The 26264-nt window shown below is 43.1% G+C and overlaps 2 long non-coding RNA genes across 2 annotated transcripts in view; one reads left to right on the forward strand and one right to left on the reverse strand.

The window, feature by feature from the left end:
- LOC144313694 (uncharacterized) lies at positions 1-5957 on the reverse strand. The gene is made up of 2 exons (XR_013379314.1): positions 5569-5957; positions 1-762 (listed from the first exon to the last, which is right to left on the reverse strand). It is a non-coding gene; the product is annotated as an uncharacterized LOC144313694 (long non-coding RNA).
- LOC144313693 (uncharacterized) overlaps positions 5707-26264 on the forward strand; it is a 24679-nt gene continuing 4121 nt past the window's right edge. The window contains exons 1-2 of the long non-coding RNA XR_013379313.1: positions 5707-6349; positions 25958-26155. This is a non-coding gene — a long non-coding RNA (uncharacterized LOC144313693). The remainder of the gene's footprint in view (positions 6350-25957; positions 26156-26264) is intronic.

Consider the following 26264-nt stretch of genomic DNA (forward strand, 5'->3'; position numbering starts at 1 on the left):
TCCCCAGCTTAGAGTTTATTTCAGGATTAGTAGATATGAGAAAATACAAGAATCAACCACTACTTCCTTACAAGGACAGACTGCTTGTGGTCAATAGTTAATTTGATAAATACCATTAACCTCATATTAACTATTCAGTAGCATGTTCAGAATAGAATAAAACATACCATAGTTCAGCATGTATCTTGTCTAAATTGCTAAATTCTCAGATGTTTCTCAGAAACATGGGCCAAAATAAGCTGCGTCCACTTGTGCTTAAGCTTTTTTCTTTCTTGGGGTTGGTGTGATCTCTTTCTTCGCAAATGATTTCTTTCAGGATGCAGACCTTTATTAATGCTGGCTTTTTTCTCATCGGAGAGGATTTCCTTCTTGGATGAGGTCGGGTGAGGTGCCTCCTTTCACCACTAGGGTGAAACTCAGGCACCTCTCTTATCGCATCTGCTCCTTGTAAACTGAGGGCTTTGATCATAAACAGTGGCTATAAATGGCTTGTTGTAAGTTAAGGGTCACCAGCCAGAGACCAGGTCCTTTGTTTGATATCTTCTGACTTCTGGAGGCTTATTGAGCAACACGTGGTTTGTACCGAGAGTTTTTCTGGGGAAAATTGTAGTCTTTTTTGGAGTATTCATGGAGCTGTTCAGTTTTGGGTAACAGGTTTTTCTGATCCTCGGAATCTCTTCTCAAGCAAAAACTAAACTTCTGAACAGGATGGAGAAAACACTTCTTCCTCCTTTCAGAGTGACTGCATGGCTGAGTCAGGACCTGTGGAGAAAGGTGCACTGTCAGAGGTGGGGCAGAGCAACGTGGCCTGGGCTCTTCTGCCATCGGGGTGCGCATGGTCCTGACCCTCCTTAGGAGTTCCTAAGGCTTCCTGTTTGATTAGGCAAGGGGTTCTCAAAGAACCTGCATCAGTGTCACCTAACCTGTGAGCTGATAGGAAATGTAAATTATCTGGCCTCTTCCCAATCTGCTAGATTGGCTCATTTGGGAGTAGGGCCCAGGGAAGGTTTAGCAAGATCTCCAGGTGATTCTTATGCATATTGATGTGTGACAATACCTAGGTTAGAGGTATCTGGTTTCTCCCGACAAAATTGGCCTCTTAGAAAATTGTAACTTGGATGTTGGCATTATCTCCATGGAAAAACAGTGTTTAAGAAGATAGGCTCTAAAGACAGCAGCCTTAAATTTTAATCCTAGATCTACTGCTGAACAGCTGTGTGAATGCAGGCAAAGTATTTTCCCTAAGCCTCAATTTTTGTTTAAATCTCTGAAATAGGGAGAGGGAATATACTCTTTCAGACCACAGACTCAGGCCCACCAAAAATAACTTTTTTTTTATTGCTCTCCTGAGACTGCATTCTACTAGATCAAAAAGAAGCTCATACTTTTAGTTAATAAAGACTAAAAATTATTTGAGAAAGGAAATTTAATCATAGTACACTACTTGGCCATGCTGTGAAACAGTATTCCTAAAATCAAAAGAGTATCAATAAAGATATGCTGATTTAGCTAAAACCTATAATTATTCTGGGAGGTTGGGGGTTGGGAAAGTGGAGGTGGTGGCGTGGAGAGCTACTTGTTCATCTACCATAACAGGAAGTCAATAGGAAAGTACCGACTAGTGAGAAGTCATTATATAGCAGTATAAACACATAGTTTGATCATAAGAAAACAAACGTAAGAATAAGCTTAAGGAGTTGCAAGTGGTGACTCACGATTTAGGCTAGGGAAGAGTGAGAAGGAGTGCACAGAGGATTACTGATTTTTGTTGCAATTCTTTCAGGTCAAAAAAAGAAATACAGCTTTTCCCTCCAATTAGTTTCTTTGAGTTCCAAAAGTATACTTGGAAACTGAGAATAAACTTTTTCTTTCACATTTCTGCTGTATCACCTTTCTGCTAAGTGGGGGGTAAGCATAGAATAATGTTTGTTGCTGCTAAAATAGTGCTCATTGCTGCTAAAATAGTGCTCGTTGATGCTAGATGGGGAGCAAGATGGAGAAAGGAGCCCAGGTTGCCATTGGAACATGTTCTACGGCATGACACTAGAGCGGTGGCCCTTACCTCATACAGTGGCTGCGAATATTTAAGGACATAATGCACGTAAAGTGCTTGGCATGGTTCCTGGCATGTTGTAAAGATCCCATATCTGTTGTTAGTCATGAAGTTAATGTAATGATAAATCTCCCAAGAGAGTCTGTCTACAAAGAGGCTAGGTTATGCTTGACCCTGCTGGTTGACAGACTGGTTATTTCTTTTTTGTTATAGGTCTGGACATGTTGAATGGATGTCTACAGTGACTTTAATCCCCACTATTAGTTACTGTAACTGATTCTAACTGGAGGCTCACTAAGGGTGGCAATCAGTCTTCTTATTAGGTCCCTGGATCATTCATTCCTTTAGGTGTGTGTGGACAAGAAAGCAGTGGTCAAAGGATTCCGAGAGCCTCAGATGATTGGAAATGCTGTCGTGTAAACCTTAGACTCTGCCACAGAAAGGATCCTGTTGGATTTCTCAAAGCAGCGATATACTCAGAGTTCACTGTTGCTTTTTTTTTTTTTTAAGATTTTATTTATTTATTCATGAGAGACAGAGAGTCAGAGACACAGGTGGAGGGAGAAGTAGGCTCCTGCTTCTGGGACTTGATTGGGGAGCCCAATGTGGGACTTGATCCCAGGACCCCGGGGTTAACGACCTGAGCCAAAGGCAGACGCTCAACCACTGAGTCACCCAGGTGCCCCCACTGTTGCTTTTTCCTTCCTGTTCTTCCTCCTGTTAGGCCTTATTAACATGATATATGTCACTTGTCTGTGACTTGGTTTACAGCTCCCTTGGATGGAGCTATATGGACAAACTAACTCTTTCTTCAGTCCTGGCTTGAAAGACAACAGTCGATTCTTTTAGCCATTTGATTTGTTGAAATGTTCTAAATACTTTGTAAATACAAAGTACCTATAGAATCATTATTAGTAAAATGCCTCCTTGTCTCTATTTCCCCAGGGAGGTTGTAGACCCCTGCCCCCTCCACCCGGACAACAGAGTATTTCTTAAATGAAATATGGGTCAGCTCAAGAATCAAGATGTACTGACCAGATGTGAGATCCAGGTCCTGGTCTGATTTTCACAGAGGACTAGTCTCTCTGAATTCTTTAATGCTGGCTAGAGTTTTCACCACTTCACTGGCCATATTGGACTCACATGCCCCTGTGGCCTGATTTTCCCATAGGCACAGGAATCTCCTCACCCAGGGTCTTGCTCTCCAGATGCAGAGAGAAATCCCACATGCCCTGCTTTCTTTCCAGCCTCTAGCAAATGACTTCTTATGACCATGACAATTAAGCATCAACCACAGAACATTTGGGAGAAAGTATACACTAAGAACATTTTTCTAGCATAAAGGCAGAAGTGTCAGGCAGGATCGTGTTAGTGCTATGTTGACTGCTTTGCAAAACATCCATCATTCACGGGGCTTGATGTAGGAGAGATGTTTCCAGATGCCACAGGAAGCACAGCAATCTCAGTCGTGCCGCTGGAACCCAGCTTGGGAGCTGATGGTGGCTTCATGGCCCAGCTCAGTCCAGTTGGGCCTCTTGTGCTTCCTTTTTTGCTGGCATCAGGGTTTTCTGGCTTTTGACTCCATGAAGGAGGAGCCCATTCCATGTTTGAGAGATACTAACATAAAACTGGGACATAAGCTTGAACGTATGCCCGGGAATAAACACGTGAAAGGGTAGAGAAACATGTTTCAAACTGGGAAGAAATCCTTTTTTCACAAATCTGTGCAGTTGATAAAAATAAAGCAACAGAAGAAGCAGAAAATATGAGAGTGGAAACCCAGAAAATGGGGCCCAATAGAAAATGTTCTACATGCCAAAAGTTTTAGACAGTTTGGGAGATGTTCTGATACTGTTTTTCTTGCCCTGTTCAGTTTCTGAAAAAATGAGTGCCCTCCCGTTTTATTTTGGTGGGGGGCGGGAGGCATCATAGAAAACACTAAGACCAGGAAATATAACTTATATATATTTCCTTCTAACTTTTAGATTTCTCTTACTAATCATAAACTAGCCAAAACTAAGAGATGGTATTTTAAATTCTGAGCTTGTAACTCCATTGATTATAAATTCTAAAAATACACCAAAAGTCCAATAATGACTCATAAAGATGTTAAATATTACTTTTATATCTAATATATTAAACATAATGACTTTCTTTTTTTAGCAAAACAAGTGATTAATATTTATCAGGCTAAATTTATATGCAATGAGTATGTATATCATTCTAAACTAATAAAGGGATATCCAACGCATAAAATCTCTTGAAAGACTATGAACATGAACCCAACAGAATGCTATGAACAGAACCCAACTTAATATTTGGTTTCAAGAATTTGTGGCTTAGCTGACTTGAATTTAGAAATATTTCTTCTCTTTTCTTTTTTAACGATTTTTAATTTACTTATTCATGACAGACACAAGAGAGGCAGAGACATAGGCAGAGGGAGAAGTAGGCTCCCCAAAGGGAGCCTGATGCAGGACTTGATCCCAGGACCCTGGAGTCATGACCTGAGCCAAAGGCAGATGCTCAACCACTGAGCCACCCAGGTGCCCTGCATTAAGAAATATTTCTGGGGCAGCCCCAGTGGCACAGCAGTTTAGCGCTGCCTGCAGCCTGGGGTGTGATCCTGGAGACCTGGGATCGAGTCCCACGTCGGGCTCCTTGCATGGAGCTTGCTTCTCCCTCTGCCTTTGTCTTTGCCTCTCTCTCTGAATGAATTAAAAAAAAAAAAAAAGAGTGAAAAAAAAAATAAAAAAGAAGTATTTTTGATAGAAAGACTATCAGGCATGGATGGGTGGTTAGGCCAGTCTATAAAATTCTATTTAGCTCATATTTCGTCGTACCAACAGGAACACAGGTATTAACTATCACTTACATCATTTTCTAACTGAGAAAGTCTGTCCTGAGTTTTGACTAGGCTGGCCAAGATCACTGTTCCTCTAGGAGGTCATGGGAGAGTGGTTCTGGCAGTTGGGGGTGGAGGGCCGGGTTCGCAAAGAGTGAACCCATCACCCCCTTTGAGTTTTTAAGGGAGTGGCACTCCAGAGATTCTAGGTTTGGAGCTCTTGCAAATAAGTCCCCCTCAAAGACCTGTAAAGGGCTGGAAAGGACTGGGGCAGACATGGGAGGTGTTTGGACTGGGGCTGCCGGCATGGGGTGATGGGGTTCAGGGGTTCCGTTTCCCTTGGTATGTACAACAACTAACCAGATCCCTGAGGAAATAATTTGATCTCTTCCATTGGCTATCTTGGGGAATTTTTATTTCTTACGAAAAATAAGATATTCCGCATCTGAACATTAGGTCAAAGCTAATTGTAATGTGCTTGTTTAAAAAAAAAAAAAAGTAAATTGCTCCTTGCTGTCTCACCAGGGCAAACTGGAACAAAATAGGGACTATTATTCAGGAATTGTGGGCACTAGCGGTGACCAACCCAGGCAACTCAGGAAAGGTGGTTTGGTGTATCAGAATTATTAAAACTGTGTAACTTTACCCATGAAACAAAAGATATATTTACCTGAAAGACCATTTCTGGTGTAGTTTTAATATATCACAGAAACAAGAGGCTCAGGCCTGTAGTTCTGCTAAAATGGCACTAAATCTATGAGGGCTCTGAAAAGGAATTTAGAGTCAAACATGTGTAGCCCTGGGTTTCCTGTGTTGTCAAGGTAACCAGAGCCTCCTTTTTCTTGGTAACTTGAACCTGCCAAACCAAACGAGACACCTCACACGCTAGCTAATCAGCCACCTGCCACTGAGTGAGACAGCTCTCTGTGGATTGGGTAGCCACAGGCCCGGCTTCTCCTCATCTTCTCTGCCTTCCAACCTTCTCTGGTTGAGCCTGTATTGAGAGAAAACACTCCATTGTCGCTTTCACGAGGTGGCAAAGCTGGATTATGTCTTTAAGCTCTTAGGGAAAGAACACGACTATTTAAGACGTTTGCCTGGGCTACGTGGCAAATGCCAATCTGTACACTTGCCCTCTGCCCTGAGAGGACTTTAGAAAAAAAATGTGGGAATACGTATATGGCTTTTTCCCAACTGCTGTTGATGTTGACATAATGCAAGGCCAGGCCACGTGAAAGTTGAGACTCTGGTTTTGTGTTGCATCTTGGGAAAATTCAGGTCGAAACAAAGAAGAATGTTCATCAAGTGAACATGTTTATCCAGAGCCCCCAGCGCTCAGGGACTCTGCTGGCTCCTACCTGGGACACGGGGCTGAAGACACCTTAGTCTCTACGCTCACCGTTTACGGATGACTGGACGGCCTAAGACAAAAAACACAACCATGAGTCAAGGTGGGATATAATTAGGGTCATCAGGGAGATAGGAAGGTATGAAGAAAAGGCTGCGTGAGCTCCAAGGTAGATGAGACATTAACTGGATGTGAGTAGCCAAGAAGCCTTCATGGAAGATGTGGTATTTGAAACAGGCTTTGACAGAATTTCTAGAATGGTGTTTTTTTGAGGAGGGCATTCAAAAAGCCAAGTAAAGAAGGACCCACAGAAGGGGGGAGTTCAAAGATATAAACGGTGGCGTGTTTAGGCTCCTGGGCTAGGAGGCTCCCAGACTGCCTGGGTGTAAATGCCTGGCTCCCTACCTTCTACTGTGTGACCTTGAGCAAGTCATTAACCTCCCTGGGCGTCAGTCCTCTATAAAGGGAAGGGATAACAGTGGTACCTCATTGGGATAGTTGAGGCGATTAAATGACTTAAAATGTGTGAACTCTTGGAGCTCTTCCAACTTTATAGTAAGTGCTTTAAAAATGTTAGCTATTGTTTTCGTTGTTAGTGGGGTGTCATAGAAGGTGTGGTGCTTATGAGACCAGAGAGAGTTTTGGGTTCATTTTGGGGCCCCAAATAGATCAGATTTAAGTTTTATTTAATTTGATAGGCCATGGGGGAGTCGACATCAGAGATTTTTTTTTTTTAATTTTTAATTTTTTCGATGAAAGTAGGGAACTCACAGCACCAGAACAGCAGAACACCAGGAAGCAACAATACTGTAAAATTCAGTCGTTAAACATGTGGCGTAGTCTTTTTTCGGTTATATTTCCAGCCATTGCCCCAAAGTGCGAAGCATGTTAACTTCCCCTCTGGTGACTGAGACTGTGAATTAATTTGATACAAAACACCTGTAGAAAGAATTACTGAATGCTAATCTTGTACAGGTGGAGAGAAAATCGATTCAGAGAGGAACAACTTCTATTTTCTCATATAAATAAAAACCGTGGGGGACTATGAATGTCAAAGCCGGTGGCCTTGAACCCTTCTCTACCACAGGGGGCTACAAGCCTGGGCAATATATCATTAAAAAAACAAGTCATTTCTTTTCCATTTTGTAATATGTTCTGGGAGATTTGACTGATGACCTATATTTCAGGAAGCATAAATGATTTCCACATCTCAGATGAGATGGGTATGTCATAAATCAATACATGATGTAGTAAAACACTTTTTTCTGCCTTGACACAGCCTTGATCCCTAATTATAGGTGAGAACAAGGTAAATATTTTTTTTTAACAGCGAGCAGTCCATAAGAACTTCATTGACCCAAAATGTTTTTATTCGTTGCTCTCAGTTCATAGACGCTGGTTCCTCTCTCGCCTGGAATTGCTTCTGCTACATCACATTCACCTTTTGGAGAACAATTGTTGAGTTCTAAGAACATGCGTGCTTCCGGTTCTTCTGACCTCTGGATGTATTTTTGTGACCTCTCCCTGGCCTTTCTTTGATCTCGGTTGGCCCGCTCCTTTCTCTCTAATCGGGAGGCCTCGGGTGCAGGTTCTATCTCATGGCTCAGCCTGTTTTGGCCTGTTCCGGAGGAAGCCAGCTGCTCCATGTCACTTCCCTTCAGACAAATCAATGGCTTTCAAGTGTTCTGAAACTGAGGGAGGATATTGTGAATGACAGATCACTGAGGCTCCCGTGGGGGCAGCTGTCTTCTCTGGAGCCACGAAAGCTATTTGGTCTCCTTTAAGGAAGCCAGGTAGACTTGTGCTCCATGGTCACTAAGGTCGTGTTGGAGCTGGAGAAGGAGGTGGGCTGGAGGACAGAGAAGTCGCTTAGGAGCGTGTCACTACTTCATTGCATGGGGGGATCTTTTTCCTTCTCCCCTTCTAGATGCTCAGCTGGGTCTCTCTAATAAAAGACAGATGAGCAAGAGAAAAGCATATAAATCCCCTTAATGTAACTTTCATGCGACATGGGAGCCTTTGTAAGGAAATGAAGGCCCAAAGAACAGTTAAGCCTGTGTGTTTTCATCCTAGGTTTGATGAAGAGTAGAAAGTTGTGGAAAAACATGATAGGACAGAGAAGAGCTAAGTGTCATAAACTGGAGAAACTTAGCAAGGCCTATATGTTCGGATTATTGTGGGCATCCCTCCATGTTGGAGATAAGATGCTCCCTTCCTCTGGCAGAGGGAGGACACCTTCTGTGAGGGTCTTAGGACCCACTTCAGGGCAGAGAGTTCTTCCTGCATCTGCCATTTCTCAAATTCCTTTAGCTTAAAATGTTCAATATACTAGGGTGCCATATATTGGAATAGTGTGTCCTGAACCCCATTAATGAGAATGGCTCGATTTCTCTGAATCCGAACCACTGTGGCATTGGAAAGTCAAATCCATTCACCCTCATCACTAGATCTTCCCTTGTATTTCCAACTCTAAAATGAATATTTTCCCAATTGTTTAGCTTCTTTGCAAATATATGCTTATGCTGGATGGATGTTAGGATGGAAGGGTCCTTCTTCAATTAAAAGCAGTAAAGGTCAAAGGTCTTAAAATTCTGAGTAGTGTGTCAGGAGTTTGGAGCAAGTTTAGACATGCACGAATGATAGAAAGAAATGGTGCTCTCCTTGCTGGAAAGAGCACTGAAGCCCAGCAGTTCAGAGGGGCGGTTCCTGTGAGCTGGGCCACAGAGATATCTGGGTGGAAGAGTGTTTATTGACATCCTTAGTAGGTGACTTTTTAAATTTTGAAATAATTATAGATTCAAATGAGGTTGCAAATATCGTATATGGAGTTTTGCGTGCTTTCATCCAGTTTACTCCAATGGTGACATCCATAATTGTAGTATAGTATCTAGGAGATAGATGAGTAGGCGACACTACTTTCTTCCATGTTTTTAAAATTGTGGCAAATGAACATAAAATTTACCCTCCTGACCGTTTTGCAGTGTACAGTTCAGTGGCATTAAGTACATGTCATACTGTTGTACAACCATGCGATTCTAGAACTCTTTCATCTTGCAAAACTGCAACTCAGTGTCTTTTAAACATTAACTCCCCCCTCCCCCCCAAAAAATAAGTAAACATTAACTCCCCACTTCCCCTCCGCTGGACCCTGGTACCCATCATTGTCCTTTCTGTCTCTGAATTTGACTACAATGGGTACCTCGAGTGACTAGAATCATGCAATATGTATTGGTCTTTTTGGGACTGGCTCATCACACTTAGCATAATGTCCTTAATTTTCATCCATGTCGTAGCATGTGCTAGAATGTCCTCCCTTTTTAAGGCTGGGCATTATCCCATTGTATGTATGTGCCACAGTTTGTCTATCCATTCAACCATCAAAGCTTGGGTGGCGTCCTTCTTTTAGCTACTGTGGATAATGCTGCTATGAACATGGGTACACAAATATTTTTTTGAGACTTTGCTTTCAGTTCTTCTGCATATATACCAAGAAGTGGAGTTGCTGGAAGTAGGTGACTTTTCAAGTCTGCACTTTGCTTGTTTCTTCCAAGTCTGGGAGCTCTGAATCGTTACCAGCTCCCCGAAGCCACCGCTTTTAAATTGTCCATCATCCCCAGCCCCCACAATGTTCCCACGTTCCTGGCTGCCAAGCTTAGATTTCCCATTAGGGAAACCACTTCTTGCATATTCTTTTAGCTCCTCTACAGGACATCAACCCCACTTTTATCTCATATCAAATTTCAGCTTCTGTACCAGATTTTCTGCTCTCCTTGGCACACCAAAGTCTTCAAGCACTTTTTTTCTGGGGGAGGAGGGAGGCTCCAGAGACCCTGTGCTTTCTGGGGTCTCTCCTACTACACCAAGGGGCCCATTTGTCCTTAATAGCTCTTCCTCTTCTTATGGTTGATCCTTACTCCTCAGACCCCTCTTGTCTTGGTCTACACCTTCTCTCTGGAAGGACTTTTTTAGACTCAGTGCTGGAGCGACTCCTAAATTCTGGTGAATCTCAAATTTTTCTCCAATCCAGACTCCTTCCTTGAAATCCAGATTTAAATATCCCACTGCCTGCTCAACATCTTTGGGATGATGAATAAGCATCTCAAACTTAATTTGCATAAGATAGAATTATTGACTTTCTCACCTAAACCTGCTGGTCCCCTGGTTTTATCTTTCTCAGCAAATGGCACCCGAGTTCACAAAGTTGCTCAGGCCTAAGCTCTAGATGCTCTTCATTCCTGTTCTTCTTCATATCCCATTTCTATTGTTCAGTGAGTACTGTTGGCTCTGTTGTCAAAATAAACCCCAAAATGTGGCCACTTTTCCCTTCCTCTACTCCATCATTCCATCTGAGCTGTAGTCATCTCCCCTTTGTATAGAGACTTCAGTGATTGTTTAAAACTGTGAGTCAGGATCCAATCAACCTCCTGATCAATCAGAACCCTTTAAAGACTTCCTAGAACACAACGTCAAATCCAAGTGTGATAGTGCAGGTTAGGGACCCACATGGTGTGGTTGCTACTTTGCTCTCTGAACCACATTTCCTACCATTCTTCTTGTCTGCTCTTGCTGGTCACACTGTCTGGCTTTCCATTCCTTGAACTTGGCAAATTCATTTTGCCTCAAGGCTTTTACTCTCTCTTCAGAGAAAGCTTTCTCCAGACCCTCACTAGCTTGCTCCTTTGCATCATGGAACTCACTGCACCTACGTTCTGTCCTGACTCTAACATCGCTACTCCAACCACACACACTATCTCCTTAACCTCTTTTATTGTTATTTTTATTTTTAAATTCCAGTTAGCATAACATATAGTCTTATATTAGTTTCAGATCTACAATATAGCGATTCAACACTTTCATACATCAGCCAGTGCTCATTGTGACAAGTGTGCTCCTTAACCTCATCGCCTGTTTCCCACATCCTCCCACCCATCTCCCCTCTTATCCTCTTTTATTGTACTTTACAGCAAATACTTCTATAATAAGTAACATATTTTATTATTCATATCTGAATAGTGCCGGTCTTCTCCACTAGAATGTGAGTTCTATGAAGGCAGCTCTTATGTCTTTCTTGCTCATCACTGCCATCCACCAAGATGTGGCAGCTGCAGAGCTAAAAAACGAGTGAACGAATAAATGCACCTGTGTCTTTATACCTTTAGCAATGTGTTATTGTGGATCAGATGATTTCCTTTTGTTCAATGGATCCTCCTTCATTTGGACAGAAGAGATAAAATAAAGCCGAATTTTAATACTTTCAGTTTGTGTGATTAAGAAGAAATCAGTTTGCACGGAGGTTGCCTTAGTTTCTTAACACTAGCGACTGTTGGTTTCCAGTTTGCAGACAATCTTAAATTTAAAATTCTAATGGGAGTTGAAGTGGCTTCTCTCAGTACAAAAGGGAATAGAAGGGGATCTAAGAAAGTGAGATCATTGACACATTCAGCCTTGAAATCATCACTCTCTTCACCATAATTTAAGTTTTAATAAACCATGTCAAAAACTCAGAAGCACATCATGGAAAGAAACCAATATTTTTCTTTTCTTTTTTTTTTTTTAAGCGAGCAGTTACTGTATCCCTGGTAGTATGCTTTAATATGAATGCTCAGTTCATCTTTATGACTGTGTTCTAGGATGGGTATTATTACTCCTTGTTGAGATAAGGAGATCAAGAATTAGAGAATTTTGTACTTGCCATAGGTCACAGTAAAAGGCAGAGCAGGTTTGGGAGTGGCCAGACTCATTCCCAGACCTGTGTTCTTTATATGTCCTCACACTGCCTCCTGTGGGGAAAACTAGGGTGAGACTCTCATAGGTATATCTGAATTATTTTTATGGGCTATCAAAATTCCAATTTAAAAATGAAATTGAATGTTTGCATCGAAAAATGCCACAGCAGGGATCTCTAACCCAAGAGATGGAATTAGCTGATGAGCCATGAACTGGAGAAAGAAGAGTTGATTCATTTTGAAAAACATTGTCTGCCAACTGCATTTGCAGAGAAGCCATCCTGGGCAGAACACTGTGCTGTGTAAAGTGGGTTCGATGAGAAGGGGAAGGTTCCTGCTCTGAACAATTTCTGATAATGTCAGGCTACCATACAAGGTTCACCATGAACTGGTTAGGTTTACCACCCACTGGGCTCTGTGCTGGCTTGTGTTATCCCCATCTTACACATGAAGGTACCTGACATGCTTAAGGTTACCAGCTGGTGTGTTACAGAGATGTGCCTGAAAGCCAGGTCCATCTGCTCCTGTCTATACCTTATCCATTTGGAGAGATCCCCTCCCACTTACCCGAGGGACAAAGAATAGGAATGAAACAACTGGGAATAAAATTATGTAAGGTAATACCTCTTACTCTTCAGTGGCATTATGAGAGCCGAAAGAGTTCTACCAAATGGTGAAATCAAGTGTGTTTAACTCCACAGCAGACAGTTGTCAAAAGTACTATCTTTTTCTTAGAAGTTCTGTAATTCGGAGAATGACCTAACTCATTTTGGTTTTATTATTATTATTATTATTATTATTATTATTATTATTTTACATTATTCTAAATTGATAAAACTTTATTATATGGTGCAGTCTAAGTCAGGATAGATTAGACTGTACTGTGGTAACAAGCAGTCCCAAATCTTAGAAAGAAAGGCAATAACAGTTTTTTTCTCCTTGAATTGAAGTGGGGCTTAGGTTGTCTCCCTGCATTGGTGGGGGGCTCTGCTTCATGCTGTCTCTTTCTCCACTCTGGGAAGCAGCCTGTGACAGAGCGAAAAGAGAGCTCTAGAGGGTCTCACACTTCACTTCCATGGGCCATTACCAGCTAGTGGGTCCCACCAGACACAAGGGCTGTGGGAAGTCCAGACAGCTAGAAATATTCCAAGAGCCAATCCAATCACTGCCTGAGGCTAGAGGAAAAGTTTCATGTGAAATTACTATGTATCTTTTTTTATTTATTAATGAGAGACGAGAGAGAGGCAGAGACACAGGCAGAGGGAGAAGCAGGCTCCCTGCAGGGAGCCCGATGCGGGACTTGATCCCAGAACCCCGGGATCACGACCTGAGCCAAGGGCATATACTCAACCACTGAGCCACTTAGGTGCCCCTACTATGTATCTTGAATATAAAAATATCTAGGATGATTATGTTTCACATGATAGACATAGAGAGAGAGAGAGAGAGAGGCAGAGACACAAGCAGTCTCTATGCAGGGAACCTGACGTGGGACTCGATCGTGTGACTCCAGGATCGTGCTCTGGGCCAAAGGCAGGCGCTAAACCGCTGAGCCACCCAGGGATCCCCTCATTCAACTCTAATTTTAAAAACTGTACCAGCTCTATATCTGTCTGTAGAGAGGAACGCACTTGGAAGGTATGTGCAAGAATCAGCAGGATGGTGTCTGATTGTCTTTCTTCAACTCAAAGGAACATTCATTTAAAACTTTGGATTATTAATTTTTTTTAAGATTTTATTTATTTATTTGAAAGAGAAAGAATGAGAGAGAGAGAGAGAGCATGAGCAGAGTGAGGAGCAGGGGGAGAAGCTGACTCCCTGCTGAGAAGGGAGATCGACGTGGGGCTCCATCCAGGGACCCCAAGATCATGACCTGAGCCAAAGGCAGACATTCAATTGACTGAGCCACCCAGGCATCCCTGGATTATTAGTTCTAACTTCAAGTATGCAGAGTAAAACAGAAGACTCTTTCAAGATAAGAGTGCTATCATTCTCTGCTTTCCTAACTCCTGTTCTCAAAATCTGAACATTCTAGAACCACTTTTAGAAAATATATATGTCTACTTTAACAATCAGTGCCTATCCCAAGATCGTGTGAGTTTTTATCATGCTCTCTCTCAAGGTGTCCTGCCAAAGCCAGTGCTTCCGAATGACCTTAGTGATACTTGAGTACGGTGCAATGTTTCTCGACAAAATAAAATGTACTTTGGAAGATCTTACAGCTTTTCTCTGACCCGGGGTAGATGGTTTATAGCCAGAGAGGGTGGAAAGCCAAACACCTTCAAGAGAAAGGTTTCCTTAGGTCTGGAGACCACTCGCATAATTATGAGGAGAATCAACATTTCGATACAAAATTAATGTTCATAGCCTTTATTTATTTATTTGTAAGATTTTATTCGTTTATTTGACACACACACACACACACACACACACACACACACACACAGCACAAGCAGGGGGAGGTGCAGAGGGAGAGGGAGAAGCAGATTCCCTGCTAAGCAGGAGCCCGATGTGGGACTCGATCCTGGGATCTTGACCTGAGCTGAAGGCAGGTGAATAAGCAACCGGGCCACCCAGGGGCCCTGTTCATCACCTCCAAATTTGAAATATGCCATATGGCTTTTTTTTTTTTTTAAGGGGATAATATATAAGTAAGCAATGATCTAATGCTAAAACTCCTGAAAGTTTGGGAGTTTTTTGTTTTTGTTTTTTAAAGATTTTATTTATTCATGAAAGACACACACACAGAGAGAGAGGCAGAGACACAGGTAGAGGGAGAAGCAGGCTCCATGTGGGGATCATGCCCTGGGCTGAAGGCAGCGCTACACCACTGAGCCACCCGGGCAGCCTGGAGTTCTTTCAATAGACAGACAATGGCCTGAAATAAGGAATTTGGTGACTGGAGGTAGGGGGGAGGTCCTGCAAAGGTCTCTAGGAGAGGAAGGATACATTGGGATGAAGAAACCGTCCCATAAGTAGGTTTTTAAGTTCACAGATTAGAACACCTCCAATTAGAAAAAAAAGTTACACTTAAACCTACACACCCAGAGAACAGCAAAGAACCCTTAGGGATGTGAGGTTTCACCTGTCTTATAGGGAAAAGTATTATGAGCTTAATTGGGTGAAATCTTATCTGTGAGATTCGTAATACTTTGGGGAGAGGGAAGGAATGCATATTTTAAGAAAATAGAGATTTGGCTGGGTTAGAAACTTTAGCTTTCGCAGCAATAAGATATTAGTGGCAAAAAATATATTTTTTAAAAGTTCTATCAACCAATGGCAGCAATTAACCCATAGTTTTCGTAGGAGAAGATGAGACTTGAAGAGTCAAAATAAAGCAAACAAAATGAAGCAAAATCTGCAGTGAGGATGAATTATTCTCTAAGATTTCAAAAGAGTGGAAGTGACACTTAAACCGAATTGTTAAACTTTGCAAAAGCCCCTCTCAGTGTCGGATATTCCTCAACTTGAAAATGTAAACTTGAAAATAAGATACTGGTCTTAAAGGAAAAAAAAGGAAAGAAAAGAAAAGAAAAGAAAAGGAAAGAAAAGAAAAGAAATGGGAAAGGAAAGGAAAGGAAAGGAAAGGAAAGGAAAGGAAAGGAAAGGAAAGGAAAGGAAAGGAAAGGAAAGGAAAGGAAAGAAAAAAAAAGATACTGGTGTAAAACCTGTAGGGGTGAGCAGGGCAGAGCTCAGGGCACCCCAGGCCGGCTCCCTGGTTCCCTGGGGGGCCTCTGGGCAGCACCTCCTTCCCCAGGGGTTCATCTGCACCAGCGACCTGTCAGCTGCCCCTGGGAGTTCCAAGGTCAGACTTTACACACCAAGGTGGGCAGACAGTACAAAGATCAGCAAGAGAGGACAGAGTCCGGGAAATTGATGGTATTTTGAAATGTAAACAGTCAATTCTCTGATAAAACTTGCCGAAATTTTGTTTAAAAAGTAAAGAGAAAGCACACATCTGCGGTCCCTGCAGGCTAGGCTGGGCTTGGGAAGAAAGCCCTGGTAAGTTCCAGAGCGGAGCTGGCAGGCTGTGGCTGCGAGGGGCTTGGTTCTCAGGACGACAGGGGAGCTCATTTATAGCAGTTATTGTTTTTAAATGCCGAAATGAGGCTATTAGAGACAAAGACGGGATGATCAAAATCTAGGAGTACAGATAAGTTTACATATTTGAACGCGCCTGGATCCTGCTAGTTTTGAACTCCTAACAAACACATTTTAGTAGCCGAAGTTCCAGTTTTTATATCCGTCCCAACAAACTTTGTAATTTATACAGTCCTAAGTTTTAAAAAATATAAATTTTATTTATTACTTGTAATCAATACTTTCTCCTCTGCATTCCTGCCCCCACCAGAGACACACCCACATTGTCCATCCATAGAAAGTTTTCTTTTTTTTAACCAAATCCTGATGCAAATTATCACTTTTTAACCTCCCAATTTTCAGTTGGGATTTTAATTTCTATTTTCTTTCTTTTTTAAAAGATTTTTATTAATTTGGGGATCCCTGGGCGGCTCAGCGGTTTAGCACCTGCCTTTGGCCCAGGGCGTGGTCCTGGAGACCCGGGATCGAATCCTGTGTCGGGCTCCCTGCACGGAGCCTGCTTCTCCCTCTGCCTGTCTCTGCCTCTCTCTCTCTCTCTCTCTCTATGTCTATCATGAATAAATAAATAACATCTTAAAAAAATTTTATTAAGTTATGAGGGACACACAGAGAGAGGCAGAGACATAGGCAGAGGGAGAAGCAGGTTCCCTGCGGGATGCCTGATTCAGGACTCGATCCCAGGACCCTGGGAATCATGCCGTGGGCCAAAGGCAGATGCTCAACCACTGAGTCACCCAGGTGCCCCCCCCTTTTTAGAGATTTTATTTATTTATTTGGGAGAGAGAGAGAAATAGATTTGAGAGAGAGAGAGAAAGAGAGGAGAGAGGGAGAAGCAGCCCCCGTCCCTGCTGAGCAGGGAGCCCGCCTTGGGGCTCAATCCCAGGACCCCAAGATCAGAACCTGAGCCAAAGGCAGATGCATACCTGACTGAGCCACCCAGGTGGCTACTATTTGCTGAAAATCTCATTTGTGGCAGAATTGTCACAAATATCATGAACCCTCCTCAATCCCATAGGGTAGCTGTTATTAAGCTCATTTTACCAGTGAGAACTGGGGTTCTGAGCAGCGAAGTACCTAATTTGGGGTCATACAGCCAGAAACTAGCAGGGCCTGGATTCGAATCCTCCCTTGTGTGATGCTCTGAACCTGCATTTTTCCAATAGCAGGATTCTATTAAGCTTCAGGGTTTCAGGTTAATGGAAGGCAGTTGGCACTCAGAACTTGCTGCCCCCCTGGCAGTATCTGGGAGAGCTGCTCGCCCCCCTTCAATAAGTAGCCTCTACTCACGCCAGAGCACACCACACAGAGTTACTTGTGAGGACCAGCTCCTTGGCAAATCTATGCCTATAATTTGGAGGTTGTCCCCTGTGACTTTCCCCTGGGGCTCAGGTTTGTTTTGTTTTCTCTCTCTAGCGGTGGCTGGCCAGTCACCTCTCAATTTCGGAGAACTTTCTAGAACTTCATTCCAGGACTTCTCAAGTAAATTTCGTATTTCATCTAATTTGGTGACCGTCCCCTCACTGGTTTTGAGCTTTTTGGGGGGTGGGGAGTGGAATGCCAGCCTCTCTGGGTGCCATACAAAGTACTCCTCAACTGTGAGTACACCGTGGGGCCGGAAGTGGATTAACTGGGAAGCTAGTGAGGCTTAAGCGGGACCCCACGTGCACGGCTGCTTCCTGGGGGCGCCGTGTTCCTATGGCAGTCGTTTTAGTATAACTAGCGAGAGAAAGATGTTCCAGATGCAGGTGGTTAAGACGGTTGTGTCTTTCCCTGCTGAGGTCTTGTCATACTTCGCCTCAGGTTGGAGTGGCCACAGCCATTTCCGGGATCTGGCTCATGGAAGTTGAGGTGGGGGATCCATTTAGCAGGGTTTAGCGAGGCCTAGTTATGTGGTTCAGGGTCACTCTATAGACATGCTGTTACTGGCTGTCCAGTGTGGGAATGGGTTCCAGGAATACCCTCCTGCCCACTGTGGGGGCTTGTCTGGAATTGTGAGATGAAGGTGAAGGGCCAGAGACTGGGCTGTGAGAGGAGTCGGTCCTATGGTGCTGGCATTTCAGGGAGGTACGAGTGGAGGAGAAGTAGAGCCTGCAGCTCATCTGTGAAAAATATTATGGTGAAAGATTAGCCTGTGCATAAACAGATTAGTTCATTGTCCTGGATTTTGTGACATTTGTGGTACTGGGCAATACTTATTTATTTATTTATTTATTTATTTATTTATTTATTTATTTATTTATTTAAGATTTTATTTATTTATTCATGAGAGACCCAGAGAGAGAGGCAGAGACACAGGCAGAGGGAGAAGCAGGCTCCATGCAGGGAGCCCTATGTGGGACTTGATCCCAGGACTCCAGGATCATGGCCTAGGCCGAAGGCAGGTGCTAAACTGCTGAGCTACCTGGGAATTCCCTGTATACATTCTTAATCTGTGCAGATCTAACCAAATTTTATGTGAGGTAGGAGCAGAGAAACTGAAACTTCACTGTAAGTATTTAGTTAGGTCTCATCGTCAAGTTATGGCGATTAGGAGTTTGGCCAAGTGGCAGGTGTCTTCCTGGGCTTGGAGGTATCAGGATAGGATGTGGTGAAGTGGCCCAGGAGTTTGGGGGTGGGGGTGGGGACCAACCTCCCTGCCACTCACGGCTGGGTGAGGGAACTAGATCTGACCAGATGGAATGGCCAGGGGCTAGTGGATTATTCCTTCAGGTTCATCCCTTTCTCCGCCCCCCTCTGTTATTTTTCTCTTTCTTTCTCTCTCTCTCTCTCTCTCTTTCTTTCTTTCTTTCTTTCTTTCTTTCTTTCTTTCTTTCTTTTTCTTCTTTCTTTCTCTCTTTCTTTCTTTCTTTCTTTCTTTCTTTCTTTCTTCTCATTCTTCTTTCAACACAGGATGTTCTCTTCAAAGAATCTAGTGCTAAAGGTCAAACCTAAAAATATCAGCAGTGGTTAATTCTGAGAGATCACATTAGAAGTGAATATCATTTTTTCTCTTCTTTATGTATATACTTTTTGATCTTTCTGTAAATAGAATGTGTTAGCAATAGGAAAAAGAAGCATGTGAAGACCCCTTCCACCACCACACCCACGACCTGTGTGTGTATGTGATTTTACTACAGAGCTCATTTTCTTTCCCTTTCTCATTTCCTAAAAATAAATGCATAAAGGCTTACTAGTGTCCTAAGAACTCTCTGGGAACTTCAAAGAAGGCCTTATGTCATACCTTTTAAAACTGTGTGCAAGAAGCAGATTTTTAATTTGAGAACACATAAAATGGGAAGCACTTTCCTTTGACTTCTCCTTTCGTGTGTGAATGTGAGATGTATGTGAAGGGGAAGTCCATGAGCAAATTGCCAATTAATTGTTGAGAACTGAAGAACATGGATGCAGAAATTAGCATCTAATTACCTGCCTATGGTATTGTCATTCAAGACACGAAACTGCTGAGCTTTATAATTGTGGGGAAAATGTATTCCCTTCCAGTGTTGATATTTTTATGAAAGTCCATGAGAGGTGCCTTGGTGGCCGAAAGGACACAGTCTGCCTTTACTTCACCAATGATGATGATGTGCCAGGCTGGTGCCAGCCCGGGCTTGCACTTCCTTTGGGCACAGAACACAAGTGTCAGGCAGGTATAAAATGTATAGAAATTTCAGTAGTTATTATTATTTTAAGATTTTATTTATTTATTTGAGAGAGAAAGAAAAAGAAAATGAGAGAGAGAGAGAGAGCACGAGTGGTGGTGAGGGGCAGAGGGAGAAGCAGACTCCCCACTGAGCAGGGAGCCTGATGTGAGACTCGATCCCAGGACGCCAAGATCATGACCTGAACCGAAGGCAGATGCTTTACCCACTGAACCACCTAGGTGCCCTTGTAGTTCTTCTATAGACCAAATTATTTAGAGTAAAAATGGAATAATCTATGTAGAATCTGAGCGGAATTCATATTACAGTTAATAGCTGCCACGGAACTGTTTCTAGGGTTTTCTTTATTTACTCTCTGCTGCTCAGGCTGCCCCAGGCTTTCTTCTGCCCTTGCTTCATGCCTCAGGACATTCTCATTGCAAGGTCCTTAGAGCCCCGGCTAAATGGCTCATTAACACTTCCTGGCTACTTGTTAGTGTCTCCATGGTTTCCTTAAAGTCTCCAGGGCAGCCCCGGAAGGGCGCACAGTAGGCATTCAGACAGAGTTGTTTCCAATACGCAGGGCACAGATGAAGTTCTTTAGGTTGGAGCACAAGGCCTCCCCAGTCCCCCCATCGTCCCCTCCCCACTGCCTTCCCTCAGCCAGCCCCACTTCTCCATCTGTGTCTAATCCCCTCCAAGGCCCCTTCTCTCTGGGTGCCTGATGTATTGAGCCTGGGCCTGGGCACTAGGTTCCTGGCTCTCTGGAAGGAGCCACATCAGTGTGCAACAAAACCAAATACACCTACAAGCTAAAGACAGTTAAACCGTTACGTGGAACTTGACTGCGAAGCCTATCTTTTCCTGCATTCTTTGAGTATTAGCGTGTAAATAGGAGCTGCATAATAAACTATCATTTTCTTTCTTAGTTATTTTATTTTAGTTATTTTATATTATATATATATAATATATTATAGTTATTTTAGTTATTTCTTTCTCAGTTATTTTTTAGTTATTTACTGTTGGAATATACCTGCCAACACAATGTCAGGTTAGTTTCAGGTGTCCAACATAGTGATTTTGCAGTTCTTGGTGCTCGTGACGGTTGCTGTGGTGGCCATCTGTCACCATACAACGCTGTAACCATATTACTGGCGACGCTGTACTTTTCGTCTCTGAGATTCATTTATTTTATAACTGGAAATTTGTACCTCTGAATCCGCTTCACCTGTTTTACCCATCCCCCCCGCCCACCTCCCCTCTGGCAGCCACCAATTTGTTCTCTGTATGTAAGAGACTGTTTGCTTGTTTGTTCATTTGCTTTGTTTTTAAACCAGCATTGTCGATCCAACTCCAGGTGATGGTCAGCAAGGGGGGCTTGGATTATTTTGCGATAAAATGGGCTAACATGGCTAAATTGTCACAGAGTGCCTGGCATGCGGTTGGCACTCCACTAGAAATTCATTTTCTTCCTTTTGTCACGGTGGTCCGGTTACATTTGTAGCCCTGTGACAGTGTGTAGCTCTGCTCCATAAAGAATCACTAAGAACTTAATGAGCTGTCTTTCCTCCAATGCCATGGGCTGTGTCAACACAATGCTAAACATTGTGACAATTTTTGACTGAATTGAGTTAACTGACTGAATGTTTTGAAGTATTGACACAGCAGCTAAAAGAGTGAGAAATGTAGTCAAGCCAGCTATTCGGTATGATGACAAACGGCAACCATTTCAAGAGTAAAACTAGGATAGAAACATGAGAAGCCAGTGGATGGTAAGTAGCCACGAGGCCATCGGGAAGCACTTGCCAAACCATCTGGCTTAGGGGGCAGACAGCGAGGTGGAAGTCTGAGCATGTCCCTAGATCACCCGACCAGCAAAGCAAAGCCAAGCCCAGGAGCCACGTGGTCCTACCCCTTTTACCAAAGCCTCCTTAATTGAGGCCAAAGGAATGGAAGTAGAAAGTGGGAAGTTTTCGCAAATTTTTGAGAAATGATGAGGATGGTTTAATCCTTCTGTCCTTTGCAGTCATTGTCTGCCTTTAATTCCTTCCTCTGATGGCTCTGAGGTTGGGTAGCGTGCTCTCTAGTGCTGGCAGCCCACGAGCAGGCTGGCAGTGGGAAATCTTTGCAAGGAAAGTTGGGGCAACCGTTGTTTAATTGGGAAATACTCATTCTGCAATTTAATTGTCAATGATTTTTTTTAAAGGTTAAAAAAATTTTGTTCTAGGGACGCCTGGGTGGCTCAGTGGTTGAGCATCTGCCTTTGGCTCAGGGTGTGATCCTGGGGTCGTGGGATTGATGTGCCTACTAGGGAGCCTACTTCTCCCCCTGCCTGTGTCTCTGCCTCTCTCTGTGTCTCTCATAAATAAATAAATAAAAATGTTAAAAAAATTTTTTTTGTTCTATGGATATATGTAAAGCTATAAGTGGTTACATATGCATATCATAAATAATATATAATAAATAATATATGTTGTATTCTCTCTCTATTATCTTATACGTGTAATATATATGGTAGTATATATAGTACATATACAGTGTTATCTTCCAGATGTGCAGAGATAACACTGTGTATGTACTATATATAGATCATTGTATTATATGTATAATGCGTCATAATATACGTATAATACATAATATACGGGGCAGGGAAAGAGAATTGTGTGATTTTTAACTCTACACATATTTACTAGCATGGCTAATCTTACATAAAAGCAACTGCGCTTGATGGTAGCTCGGCAGGTCATTTCTGAAAGGTTTCTGACCTGAGCCATCAGTGAGAAATTTGGCATTTCCCCAACCACCCCTGGGAAATGAATGAAGAAGCCACAGCTACAGGTCAGTTTCCATCAGCAGAACAACTCTTCGTTTGAGGATCCTTCTCTAGCAAAAAGAGAGTCGGTAATGGCCAACTTAGCTGACACAGCGAACATTGGATACCACAAAATTTTGCTTGAACGAAAGGACTCAGGTTTCTGAAGTTGCCATAACCGAGTTTGGCATCCCTGTGTGTGTGGAGATCACAGCTAGTTTGCTTTCCTTATGGGGGGAGCAATAAGTCAATAAAGTCAATAAAGTAACTATTATGACTGGTTTTATGACTCCAGGGCTTTCCCTCCTTACATGGCATTGATAAGGATGATCAAATCGCTTTGTTCAGTCATGGACTTGAGACAGTCTATCACTCATTTGCCCTTGTGGCCTTTATTCCTTCTTCTTCTATGGCACACAGCTCATGTCACAGAGAATCTGACTGAGGGTATGGATTGTTTGTTTGTTTGTTTGTTTTTTTCTTTTTTTGCCACAACATTTTACAGTGTTCCCAAAGAACCTAGAGGGCACGCTTGAAACAATAAGTGCAACCCAGCTAAAATGAACTCCTGCTGGTTGGGATAGCTATAAATGTCAAACTCCAGGATTTTAAAGACTTACACTGGCTCACACATAGCTTGTACATTTAGAAGTATTATTGAGTTGGAAGATAATGACGGTCACATGTTGAGAATAGAATATGACATCTTAACGTATGCTCTTCGTCTCTGTAAGTCTCTGGAGTCCAATTATTGAAACTTAAAAATGCCGCACTTCAGTGCATGAACTACAGAACCAGTGGGAATAATTAATGCCCCCAATTTTAATCTATTTACAGGTCTTACAAAACACCTAGAGTAATAGGGAAAAAACATGCTTGACAAAGATATTTAATTGTACAAATTTCACTTTGAACTTTTGTTTATAAAAATGTACCTATTCCTACATAAAAATGCCTGCCATGTTGTTATCCCCTAATGTTAATTTTATTTTTGTGTCTTGGTATAATGAGAACTGTTGTCAAATCCATTAGAAGTATATGTACTGTGCTGAAGAATCTGGTTTTATTGGTTAAGATGTTTTCCTTATAAGGAAAATCTTGAGCCCAACTCAAATGATCTTAAACAAGAAGGACATTTATTGGCTCATGTAACTAGAGGAATAGTGGGCTCTAGGGTCACTTAGCCTGGTGGGGCTGGTTTCATTTGGGGAAACTCCACCGGCTGTATCCTCATTTGGGTCTTGATTTAATTCTTGGGCTGCTTCCCTCATCCCACCAAAGAGGTACAGCAGTGCTCCTGGCTGCACATCTATTAATCAAGGGGAGCAAGGAGAGATGTACGATTTGGGCGTCTGTTCCATTGAAAAAAAAGGAAAGAAAAATGGGGGGAGGAAGAAGACGGGGCAGAGAGAGAGAGAGAGAGAAAGGAAGAAACAAAGAATGAGCTACATAGCAACAGATATGGCTTGCAGAGATGGCAGTTTGTTGCATGTCATAAGATGTGTGGGTTGACACAGCCCATCAGGTTGGCACATCAGTGCAGCAACCGCTCTGGACCCATGTTCTTTCTATCTTTCTGCTGCTGGGCCTGTAAGACTCACGTCTACCATTTAGAAAAAAGTCAGGTCTGTTCTCTTGTATCAGGAGCAAGATAAAACATTCTTGAAAGCCGCACCCAACTGACCTCCACTTCTGTGCTACTGGCAAGTGTTGGATCGTACCCAACATCCATTTTTTTGTTTTTACTTACCACCCAAACCTCTGCAGTCTTTAAGAGAGGCAGTGTGGTTATTTAAAAAAAAAAACCAAACAAACAAAAAAAAACCAAACCAAACTCCCAAAACCCATATCCCAGGTTAGACTTTCCAGATACAGTAAAAACAAAACAAAAAACAGGATGCTCAGCATGGGACATACATACTTACACAAAATTTATTTGTTTATCTGAAATTCAAGGTTAACCGAACGTCCTGTATTTTATCTGGCAACCATACCTCAGCCTTCCTTGGAGGTGGCGTGACCATGAAAGAGACAGTCTGCTAGATGGAGCTTCCAGAAAAACCGTTTAAAATGGGGCCAAACTTACCAGACACGATCTTTTGGTCCTTTGCACTCTGCCCTCCCTGCTTCACCCTGCCTGGACTTTGAACAGAATATTCAGAACTGGTTTTAGCGAGAGACTATCCCCTGTAAGGATCGCAGAGAAATGAGGGGGAGAAGCCTGGTTCCTTGAGCATCTCTGAGTTGCCTACCCCCAGATTCTTTATTATATAAAAACAAATGAAGCCTTGGTTCAGTCACTATAGTTCAGTTTTGGCTGCGTGCTGCCAAATGCAATCCTAATTGCCTTGACACAAGCTACCCCTTGAGGAAGAGTGAGGGAGAGGCTGGCTAGTGGTTTATCAAGCTACTTTGTTTTCTTCCTTGTTACACAGCTGGACTACACTTCCCAGCCCCCTGCAGTTAGGTGAGGCTGTATGACTGAGTTCTGGCGAATGGAAAGTGAGTGGAGGTCCTGTACCAAACTTCCAGGCCTGACTCATGCTCCTACCAGTCCCATGTCTGCAGCAGGAACAAGGAGCCCGAGGGAAGAGCGGAGACACTGGATGAAAGCAGCCTGCTCTGTGATGACTCATGCTGACTCTGTCATCGTATTGTAATGTGAACAAGAAATCAACGTTCTTGGGTTAAGCTCCTGTGACATTGGGTTCTTTGGGGTTAGCTATGTCAACGACACCTGGCATAAGAGAGACTGCTTCAGGCCTAGAATTCCAGGCATGAATCTGAGATTCACTTTCATTGGATCACACATCTGCCCATCTCTTAATCAGTGCAACGGAATGTTCCTATTGGCTTAAACAAATCATGGCGCATCCTGGAGGTGGGCCTGGGGTCAGCCTTTCCCTGGGGCCCACAGTCAGTCAGGGTTCTAGCAGGAAACAGAGCGATTTGAGGAAGAGTTTATTTATTTATTTTTTAAAATTTTATTTATTTATTCATGAGACACACACACACACAGAATGAGAGAGAGAGGCAGAGGGAGAAGCAGGCTCCATGCAGGGAGTCCGATGTGGGACTCGATCCCGGGTCTCCAAGATCACACCCTGAGCTGAAGGCGGCACTAAACCACTGAGCCACCCGGGCTGCCCTGAGGAAGAGTTTAATAAAATGCCTATTTACAAAGATGGAGGGGTGTAGGGAACTCACAAAAAGAGTGCGGTACCCTATAGCTAGGAATGGCAGCACCTTAGCACCCCTAGGCCGGAAGGGTGGGTTGGCGACCGGTTGCCAGAACCTCAGGACAGATGTGCCAGAGATACAGATAGCTAGTGGGGAGCGGGCTGCTCGTCCAGACTCATGACTTTCGGCTCAAGGAAGCAGCCAGCCTGCATGGTAGAGCCAGAGGGAACAGTCACCCTGGTCTTATTTTCCTGCTTTCTGATCTCCTGCAGGGCTCCTCATTGACCAAACCCAACTGGAAGCCAAAGGTCACGAGGGCCCATGGTGTGGTCCATACAAGTCCAGCTCCCAGGAGAAACCAGGGTGGAGAAGGGAGGAAAGTGGATCTGGAGGCGACTGGCCGTGCAGGCTGTGAGTGTGAGGAGGCCACACCCAAGCCAAGTCCGGTTCGGACAGGATGGTGGAAGAGGGTAAGGAACAGGGGGAAGGGATTTGTAGCTTACCTGGTTGGTTTCATCTCAGGCCTTGGGGGCTTAATATATGGTGACAACTAATTTTTTTAGATATAAATCTTTTGGC

The sequence above is a fragment of the Canis aureus genome, chromosome 5 (assembly GCF_053574225.1).
Source record: "Canis aureus isolate CA01 chromosome 5, VMU_Caureus_v.1.0, whole genome shotgun sequence".
Classification (NCBI taxonomy): domain Eukaryota; kingdom Metazoa; phylum Chordata; class Mammalia; order Carnivora; family Canidae; genus Canis; species Canis aureus.